The following is an 8,084-nucleotide window of genomic DNA, read 5'->3' as shown; positions in this document are numbered from 1 at the left end:
CCCATCACCGCAGCCCGGAACCCGGCTGGGCAGCAGGGCCCGCCCATCACCGCAGCCCGGAACCCGGCTGGGCAGCAGGGCCCGCCCATCACCGCAGCCCGGAACCCGGCTGGGCAGCAGGGCCCGCCCATCACCGCAGCCCGGAACCCGGCTGGGCAGCAGGGCCCGCCCATCACCGCAGCCCGGAACCCGGCTGGGCAGCAGGGCCCGCCCATCTTCGCAGCCTGGAATCCAGCTGGAGACAGAAGTGGATGAGGTGTAGGAGTTGTGTTTTCTCCTCTCTTGCTCTGCTACGCACATTTCTCCTCTTAATTTCCCTCCAGTCAGCACCACTGAGGAGCCAAGGGTCTTCTTGATGGGGAACTCTGTTACCCCGATTCCACCCAGAGCCCTGAGATGGGCGGGATGTGCGCGGGCGGCCCCTGCTGAGTGGGTATCGCGGGATGTGTGCGGGCGGCCCCTGCTGAGTGGGTATCGCGGGATGTGTGCGGGCGGCCCCTGCTGAGTGAGTATCGCGGGATGTGCGCGGGCGGCCCGTGCTGAGTGAGTACTGGGGGATGTGCGCGGGCGGCCCCTGCTGAGTGGGTATTGGGGGATGTGCGCGGGCAGCCCCTGCTGAGTGAGTATCGCGGGATGTGCGCGGGCGGCCCGTGCTGAGTGGGTATTGCTGGATGTGCGCGGGCGGCCTCTGCTGAGTGGGTATTGCGGGATGTGCGCGGGCGGCCCGTGCTGAGTGGGTATTGCGGGATGTGCGCGGGCGGCCCTTGCTGAGTGGGTATTGCGGGATGTGCGCGGGCGGCCCCCGCTGAGTGGGTATTGCGGGATGTGCGCGGGCGGCCTCTGCTGAGTGGGTATTGCGGGATGTGCGCGGGCGGCCCCCGCTGAGTGGGTATTGCGGGATGTGCGCGGGCGGCCTCTGCTGAGTGGGTATTGCGGGATGTGCGCGGGCGGCCCCCGCTGAGTGGGTATTGCGGGATGTGCGCGGGCGGCCTCTGCTGAGTGGGTATTGCGGGATGTGCGCGGGCGGCCTCTGCTGAGTGGGTATTGGGGGATGTGCGCGGGCGGCCCGTGCTGAGTGGGTATTGCGGGATGTGCGCGGGCGGCCCGTGCTGAGTATTGGGGGATGTGCGCGGGCGGCCCGTGCTGAGTGGGTATTGCGGGATGTGCGCGGGCGGCCCGTGCTGAGTGGGTATTGCGGGATGTGCGCGGGCGGCCCGTGCTGAGTGGGTATTGCGGGATGTGCGCGGGCGGCCCGTGCTGAGTGGGTATTGCGGGATGTGCGCTGGCGGCCCCCGCTGAGTGGGTATTGCGGGATGTGCGCAGGCGGCCTCTGCTGAGTGGGTATTGCGGGATGTGCGCGGGCGGCCTCTGCTGAGTGGGTATTGCGGGATGTGCGCGGGCGGCCCCCGCTGAGTGGGTATTGCCTATGTATTGCAGGTGAATGCAAGTGTTGGGTCTCTGTCTGTAAGGCCGGGCTAAGTGGGGAGACTCCAGGTGGGTGACTGGATTATAACTGATTTCTTGGCTTGACCGAGAAGATTCTCTACGTTGGGGGTAGGTAGTACTTGAATAACAAGGCACCCAGGTACAAGGGAACCCCCTTCCTTTATTAAACTAAAATGGGAAGGTTTGATTTCTTGCCAGGAGACAGAATTGACCAAGACTCTCAAGGGGGAGGGACAGCTGGACCAGAGGCTCCTGTCCTGAGTCCCAGGCTTTTGTTTGCCCTTGGTTAGAATGGCCTCTCTGAGATCACCAACACCATGCAGGCCCCAGGGGGTGCTGCTTCCTCCCCTCTCCGTGTTCTGGTCCCAAGGAAGAGCAGAATCATTTTCTTGCCCTGTTTCTCTAGTGAAAGCTGGCTAGAAGATTTACAGATACTTTATGAAAAGACTAAACAATAAGAGGGAAGTAAAATGAACAGAAGAAGCCCAAAGATAGCCCTGCTTCCAGAATTCTTCCTATCATGCGAGCTCTACAAGGCCAGGGGTACTGTCTTACTCACCTTTCATCTGTACCTCCTAGCACAGGGCACAGAACTTGGTCAGTGTTTGCTGGCTCAAACTGAATAGGTTCTTAGTCCCCAAGACAGGGGACATAGTAGACAGGCCATTTTCATGTGTGCTTTGCTGAGACTACCTCTGTCCTGTTTTCAGGAAACAAGGCCCATTCCGGTCAGCACCTGTCCACCTCTCCCGCCTCATCCCTCTCCGCCCCTGTGCATCTTCCTCCAGCCCTGTGGCTTCCCCCCGCAATGCCCTGCACACACCCTGCTGTCTCTCACCTTCGTCTTTAGCTGTTTTCCCTGCCTCATGTGGGTCCCATCCGACTCCCACCTCTGGCTCACCTCTCCCACCCCAGGTTTTCCCCTGTCACTTGCTGATCATTCTTCAGAATTCACCCCAGCGTTGTCTTCTCTGCAGAACTTTCCCTGACCCACCCCCCACCCACGACCCTTCACCCAGATTTAAGTGACTGTGCTCCATGTCCTTCTGGTATCCACACCTGTATCATGCCATTCTCGAACTGCTATAAATAAGTAGCTGAGACTGGGCAAGTTATAAGAAAAGAGACTTAATTGGCCCAGGGTTCTGCGGGCTGTGCAGGAAGCATAAGACTGGCATCTGCTTCCAGGGAGGCCTCAGGAAACTTCCGATCATGGCAGAAGGCAAAGGGGGAGCAGGCGCATCACATGGTGAGAATGAGACCAAGAGCCAACGAGTGTGCGGGGAGATGCCACACGCTTTTAAATGACCAGATCTCGTGAGAACTCGCTCATTTCGAGCACAGCACCACGGGGATGACGCTAAACCATTCAAGAGAAATCCACCCCCGTGACCCAGTCATCTCCCACCAGGCCCCACCTCCAACACCGGGGATTACAGTTCAACATGAGACTTGGAGGGGACCATGTGCACAGCTGTACCAACACCCCGCTGTCAAAGCACTGGCCATCACGTGCTTAGCGGTCCCAGCGAGGCCAGGCGCCTTGCTCACACAGACCAAGTCTTAATCAACTGTGAATCCCCAGTGTTTGGGGAGTGCTCTATTCTCAATAAATGTTTAGCGAACTTACCAAGTAATTAAACTGGAGGCAGGAGGACAGGATGAAGGGAAGATGAAAAACGGGTGAAGGTAATATTGTTGTGTTGTGTTTTTTATTTTTATTTTTATTTTGAGACAGAGTCTCACTCTGTTGCCCAGGCAGGAGTGCAGTGGCGTGATCTTGGCTCACTGCAACCTCCACTTCCTGGGTTCAAGGGATTCTCCTGTCTCAGCCTCCTGAGTAGCTGGGATTACAGGTATGCAACACCACACCAGGCTAATTTTTTTTTTTTTTGTATTTTTAGTAGAGACAGAGTTTCACCATGTTGGCCGGGCTGGTCTTGAACTCCTGACCTCAGGGGATTCACTGGCCCCGGCCTCCCAAAGTGCTGGCATTATGGTGTGAGCCACGGCACCTGGCCGGTAGTATTGTTTATATGAGGGAAGCAACATGCAATGACATCAAAGTGGATGGTGCTGACCTCTCCTTTTTTTAAATCATCATATCTCCTTTTTGGTCCTGGGGACTCTTTAATTCTTGCAGAGATGCGCTTCTCATGGTGTTGTCTAAATTCCTGAGAAGATAGATCAGTCCCAAGCAGCATCCCCAACTCCTGCTCAGGCCGATCACCTGCATGGGACCCTGTGACTGCTACAATTTATGCCCTGCCGAGTCAGGGCAGGGAGAGGGGTTGAGGGCTCTGAAGCTGGGAGATCCCTGAAGAAGGGTTCAGCTGGCAGGACAGACATGTGAGGAATTAGGAATGCTTTCCTGCTGTCGTTCTTTCTTTTCGCTGCCACAATCTGATTTCTACCATGATATAACACAAAATCCAGTCCTGTCACACAGGCAAGCAGGATTATGATCTGTTTCTGTCTCCCTCTCTCCCTTCCTTTTCCTGTCCCCCTCGCCCCACATACACCTACATACACACTGTGGAAGTGAGAATAAAAAAATTAGAGATGAAACTCTAAATTTAACACTTTATTTGGGAAGAAAGAATTGCAATTCAGGGCATACAGGCAGACTAAGTGGTTTTTGGTATGTCTAAAGAATAAAGAGAAGATTGGGGATTTTATGAGAAAAAAAAAAAAAGGGAATGTTCTGTGTGTGTGGTCCTGGAGAAAGTTCTTTGGTTTTAGCAAAGCTCCGGGGGCTGGCCAGCTCCATTTGGTGGGTGACCATGGTGGCCAAGATTAGTCCTAGAGTTGTAGCTGCTGAGGCCACAGATAAAACTGGTCTCAGGCTACAATAGGCAGTTTCAGCCACCAGACTTGCAGAAGTTTTATTTATAGAGCAATGTCACGTGTCCTGAGCGCTCTTCCCCCCAGACCTCCACTCTATTTTGGTTGGGTGGACAAGAGTGGCACAGCTTGTGTGATCAATTTCTACAACACAGAGTATGTTTATGAAGAAGTTACTTTTAGACTGATAGTCCTACTTTCAAAGTCACTGTCTTCATTATTATTTTTTAACTTGTTACTAATTTTCTTCCACATCAACTTGAAGAAAACTGTAAAATTCGAAACCACGTTTTTAAACTTTAAGACTTAATATCTGGCTGGGTGTGGTGGCTCATGCCTATAATCCCAACACTTTGGGAGGCTGAGGCTGGTGGATCACTTGAGGTCAGGAGTTTGAGACCAGCCTGGCCAACATGGTGAAACCCCATTTCCACCAAAAAAAAAAAAAAAAATACAAAAATCATACAAAAAATTAGCCAGGTGTGTCGGTGCGGGCCGTAGTCCCAGCTACTCCAGAGGCTGAAGTAGGAGAATTGCTTGAACCCGGGAGATGGAGGTTGCAGTGAGCCAGGATCATGCCACTGTACTCCAGCCTGGGTGACAGAGTGAGAAGCTGTCTCAAAAAACAACAAAAAAGCAAAACAAAACAACACCACCAACAACAAACTTAATATCTGAGCTAAAAAGGGTAAAAGCTTTGGGAAGGGATCTGGTTACTGTGTTTCCTGGAATACAACTCTGTTCTATTTGCAAATCCCTTTTCCTTTCCCTATATTCTTAATTTCTTATAGGCTGAAACTCCAAGCCAAGAGCACAATAAAGTTTGAAGAGCTAGTCTATGCAGCAGTTTGGGAAGAGGAACCGATTCCCTCGGAATTCTTGCTTGATTTGACCCCTTTAACAGAAGGCAGGGGCACTGACGGCAGCCTCACAGATCCATATAAACCTCAACGGAGAAGCCGAAACAAGGGAGACACCTCTCTGCTTTTGACCTAATGAGTAAATCACTGCATGTCTTTTTCAAAAAAAGGAATTGCAAGCTGATTCTGAATGTCCAGCAGCTTCTGTTGGAACTCATAGGGCTAAATGTCTTTCGCAGAGGGCTTTTATCTCAGACAGAGTTAGAGGCGTGACTTACTGGTTATTTCCCCTCTGCCTTCACACTGATAACTCAAATGATAAAATTCTAACAATCAAAATGAACATGTCTTATTAGCAAAAGAAAAGGCCACTGGGAGTCCATATACTGTATAGATATATCTATGGTGAAACATACTTCACATTTTAGCCAATCCATTGTTCTTTTTATTGAAAACAGGTTCCTGGATCTCATACCATGGAATAGCTCAGTAGATGAAAGAATGATACTGAGGCTAGGATTTTAAAAAAGACCTCTCTAAGCCTTGATTAAGAAAGAGGGAGATTCAGCGGAAGGGGAAAGTAGCTAAGAACATTAGTTATTAATTACAAGGATAACAGGCTGAGTGCGGTGGCTCACGCCTGTAATCCCAGCACTTTGGGAGGCTGAGGCAGGCAGGTCACCTGAGGTCAGGACTTTGAGACCAGCCTGGTCAACATGGTGAAACCCTGTCTCTACCAAAAATACAATAATTAGCTGGGCGTGGTGGCACATGTCTATAATCCCAGCTACTCAGGAGGCTGAGGCATAAGAATCGCTTAAACCTGGGAGGCGGAGGTTGCAGTGAGCCGAGATTGTGCCACTGCACTCCAGCGTTGGTGACAGAGTGAGACTTCGTTTCAAAAAACAAAAATTACAAAGGTGACAAAGTCAGGCCCAAACATATTCTGTCTGGGCCTCAAAGAATCAACCTGTGAAATCACACAGCCCAGAGGGCCAGGACCTATCCGTATAATTTCCTACTGAAGGCAAAGCATGAGCAGTTGATGTATTTCACCATAATTACGCATGCAAGAGTATATGTGGTGTGCATATAATGAGAATATTTTTTTCAAATCCAAACTCAGGACACATGGCCTGACAAAGGACTTCTAAAAATTGTTCATTTTAAATATAATAAAACAGACAAATCCATTGTGTGTATGTGTGTGTGTATATCTGTATACATATATATAAATCAGTATGTTTCATACTGCATACCATTGCCAAGTGTTTGGTAGAACTTGGGAAAAATTCTGAGGCTGAATCTGGGCTCGACAAGAAGAAAGCTGTGTTGAACGGTGTTGTCTGATAGGCACCCAGGAGGAGAAACTGGCAGCCCCCATAGCTCACATGTGCCATCGCTAGACAATGAACTTGTCAGTGTCATAAAACTTACATATTAAACCACACGTATCATTTCCATTAGTGGTATGGTGAGAAGAGAATAGATATTCTCAACAGAGATGTAACTCTTAAAAAATTGGGAGTAGAAGATCAGAATGAATCATCAAAGCACGCAGAGGTTTCAGGTAAAAACTAAACAGATGAGGCAAGCTACACGTGTTTATTCTTTGACATTATAAAGTATGTGTACATCATAAAAAAAAATCACCTTTCTTAATAAAGTCAGAACTTTCAAGGTGAACACTGAAAATGAATCTCCCAGGTGAGACCGAGAAGCCAGGCTGAGAAGTTCTCCTTCTGTGCCCCCAAGAGTCACTTGTGTTTTGACTTCTCATCAACGCTTGTGGCCACCTCCACACCCACCATGGGGAGGCTCCCCCAGCTGTGGCCTAAGGGCCCTCCTAGGAGACTCCAAGGCACAGCTGAGACAAAGCTGAGGGTTCAAAAAGACCTTACCAAAGGCTGATGGATTACGAAGAGGAAATAAAAAGCTAGACCATAATTTGAGGCTGCCTCAAATTATGTGAATCCCTAGATGTTCATGGACTCCAGGTTAAAAAATTCTGACATGTATAGGTATAGTGTAGATTTTTATGAAAAGTGATTTAAGTCCGTATTTCCCAAAGTAAAATAATGCTTTATGCAAAGGGTCAAACCTACTTTTTGCCAAAAAATTATCTTTTTATATAATTTTAAATTAAGTAAATAATTGATCTTTTCCCTCTTCAGTTATATCTAGAGACCATTTCAAAAAAAAAAAAAAATCAAGAACAGAGGAAGAAGAAGAGCTACTTGATGTAAATAAGTGACTGAAAGACAAGTTCAGAGAAGAATTTAGGAATATGAGAGAACTTGAAAAACATGATCCAGAAAAAAGAGGCAAAAAGTAAATATTTTAAGAATTATACTCGGCCCACATTTCATTGTTTTACATTTGAGGATTTTTCAGATTAAAAAAACACATTTATTATGGACAAATTGGAACCTATAGAAAAATATAATCAAGAAAATGTAAATCACCTAATAATTTCATCACTCTGATCATCACTATTATTATGTTGGTATATCTCTAGTTTAACAAATTTTTAAATGTAAATAAAACAAAATTTGTGATCATCCTCATTATTATTTCGTGAATGTCATTATCACGTCATGAACATTTCAACAAATCATTAATTAGAGTTTTGATATGAATTTTAATATCCACCTAAGAGTTTATCAAATGGATATATTATAATTTAACAATTCCCCCAAACTGGTAAATTATTACCAGTTATTCACTATTATATTTACTATATTTAAGACTTTAATGGATATACATAAATATTTATTCATTTATTTCCTACAGGCAAAACATAATTGTGAATATCTTTAGGAATATTTTTAAAACTGCTCTCCAGAAACTTACACCAATTTACCTTATTACTAACAGTATATATGCGCACCAGCATTAGCTTTCCTCCTGGTCTACACTGGGTGTATTAGACGG

The 8,084-nt window shown here is 47.8% G+C and overlaps 1 long non-coding RNA gene across 1 annotated transcript; it reads left to right on the top strand.

Annotated features, from left to right (window-relative positions):
* The first annotated feature begins 217 nt into the window (after positions 1–217).
* On the top strand, positions 218–6,343 carry LOC141410366 (uncharacterized). The gene is made up of 2 exons (XR_012435278.1): positions 218–429; positions 5,082–6,343. It is a non-coding gene; the product is annotated as an uncharacterized lncRNA (long non-coding RNA).
* Positions 6,344–8,084: the final 1,741 nt, after the last annotated feature.

Source organism: Macaca fascicularis, chromosome 5, assembly GCF_037993035.2.
Source record: "Macaca fascicularis isolate 582-1 chromosome 5, T2T-MFA8v1.1".
NCBI classification, from domain to species: domain Eukaryota; kingdom Metazoa; phylum Chordata; class Mammalia; order Primates; family Cercopithecidae; genus Macaca; species Macaca fascicularis.
The sequence above is the reverse complement of the archived record's forward strand: the minus strand, read 5'-3'. Positions and strand labels throughout refer to the sequence as shown.